This window comes from Hipposideros armiger, unplaced genomic scaffold, assembly GCF_001890085.2.
Source record: "Hipposideros armiger isolate ML-2016 unplaced genomic scaffold, ASM189008v1 scaffold_3, whole genome shotgun sequence".
Lineage (NCBI taxonomy): Eukaryota > Metazoa > Chordata > Mammalia > Chiroptera > Hipposideridae > Hipposideros > Hipposideros armiger.
In genome coordinates, this window is record NW_017731353.1 from 4,634,414 (window position 1) to 4,636,959 (window position 2,546).

Genomic DNA, 2,546 nt, shown 5'->3' on the forward strand with positions numbered 1-2,546 from the left:
GAGAGGGGGCCCCTGGCTACAAGGTATACATGCCTTGGCTGGGGTTGTGGTGGGTCCTGTTGGGAGGTGACACTCAGCCTTGTCTTGATGGAGAGCTGGCAGCGTGCATTTTGTTGCCCAGGGCCCCAAATGGTGACTTCCAGTTCTCCCGGCTCAGTCCAAGTCCCTTTCCTACAGTTACAAAAGTGTTTATCGTCACGCAGATTTTGGGAGTTATCCTGAGACTTTTGGGGTGCACAGACACTCCCATGCCTGGGGGACAACACTTTGCTTCCTGGCACCTGTGAACCCCAGCCCCTCCCTGACACCCATCCTGGGAGGAGGTCTTTGCAGGGATGAGAGAGACCTGGTATCACCCTGCTGCAAATGTGTCCTCAGCAAACCACTTCCTCTCTCTGGGCCTCAGTTTCCCCTTTGTATAACCAGTGCCCTGGACTCTTCTGGTCCCAGGTCCACCGGCTACGCAGGACCGGCCAAGGCGTCCTTGGCCACCAGGGGGCGAGAGAGGACAGGCTCGTATTACAGACAATGTCGCCACCTGCTGGTGGGTTATGGGTGAACATGAACAGCTGGATGCGGAACGCAGGGAGAAGAAACTGAAAAGGCAGCAGGCCCAGGGGAGTTTTGGAAGGAGACCTCCTGCAGGCCCTGACTGAAGTCGCCAGCAGAGGCCGGTTGGTCCCCCCCCCCCCCCCCCGGCTGCTGCCAGGAGCTGGGCAAAGTCCGTGCGCGCTGCTGGTGTCTCTTGAAGGAGCCATCATCTCTGGCCCAGCCCCTATAGGATCAGTTTTGCCAGCCATGCGACTCCTGCTCATTTCTCAAACATTCCCTGAGCTACATTCAGCGCAGGCCCTGCGGACACCGGGGTGAGGCACAAGAGGTCCCTGCCCCACCATGAACTCAAACCCTCAGCTGCCACTGGCCCTCTACAGGACGAGGTCCCAGCTTGTCACAGTGCCCAGCACCCCACATCACTTGGCATCTGCACCCCGCTCCAGCACCCCCCCTAGCATCAGCTCCCCACCCAGCGCTGCAAACACACAACAGACATGCCCTTCCCATTCACACCTCTGGGCCTTTGCACACGCTGTCTCCTGCCTGAGATGCCCTTTCCTTTACAACTCAGTTACTCAACCTCTTGTCTGGAAAGTACGCTCCAACTCCAGGCGGAGCTAGCCACCCCACTCTCCCTGCACTTCTGTGCCCCTGCACAGTGCAGGCTACACAGTGAACAACAGCACTTTGCTGAGGAACAAATGACTGTAAGCACATGGCCACAACCCAGTCTTATAAAACAGGCCAGAGCAGCCTTGGAATGACATGGGGCTGTTCCTCCTCTCTCCAGCCAGACCGAGGGCTTGGAGAGAACAGGAGTTGTCTTCATTACAGTGATAGAAGTTTCTTGCCCACTCTCTCCATGCTGGGCTCTGGGCCAAGCACTCAGCAAGCGCTGAGGTATTTCCCACAGGAGGGGCGGACTGTAGGGAATTGGTGCTCGGGGGATGGATGGAAGGACTGGGGGGGCTGACATCTGGGACACTGCAGGACTGACCAGCCTGGGAAGCTGCCAACACCGGAGGCTCTGAGAACTTACCCTTTAACTGCAGCCGGGATCCAGAAATGAGTCGAGGCGCTACAGCCACTGCCATCATCCCCCCAAGGCTCCCAACCCCCACGGAGCTTGAGAATGAGAAGCATGCAGCTGCAGAAATCTCCTGTGCGACCTCGCGTGTCACCAGAAGGGCAGAAGATGGCCCCTGTCCACTTCCACTGTCCAAATCTCAAGCGAGGACATTTGACTGGTGGGACCTAGTTCCCATCCGGCACCTTAGCTGCCAAGGCTGCTGCTGCAAAAGAATTCTTAGTATGTTTATTTCTATTTTCCTTAGAGTTTTCCTGGGAAGGGTTGCTAAATTTTATCTGGTGTTTTCGCTAGCATCTCTTGATAAGAACATATGGCTTTTCTCTTTTTATTCACTAACTTTAATGGCTGGAGAGTAAAAAGGGACATCTGCTGGAGAGGAGGGCAGGGATATCACTGTCTGCAGTGATATTTATGATGAGACCAGGTACCTTCGGTCACAGATACCCGGTTAGAATCTCTTTGCTTTGAGAGTAGAGAGAAGCCAGCAGCAGAAGCACTTTTCAGAGTTGATGGAGACATGGAAACGTGAGGGACCATGTCACGAACCTGCCTTGGAGGACTTGACTGCTAGAAAGAGGTATGCAATGAAAAGACCAGGTAGAGACCCTGATGTCCCCTTTTATCTCAGGGCTCCAGAAGCACTGGCGAGCAGTTTCCACTTAAGGAGCAGCCACGGAAACCTCACCACAGCGGGGATGAAGCTGCATCGTGACGAATGCCGTTTTACAGACAGGACGATGAGGCTCAGAGGCGAGGGAACCCCCGGCCGAGCCGGGATAAGGCCGCTCGGGCTGCCCCAGAGCCGGCACTCCCGGGCGCGTCCGCCAGGTGGGGTGAGCACCCAGGGACGGGGCGGTCGGGAGGTGGGGATGCCGCCCGCGGCCGGTGCTCCCCGCCGGCC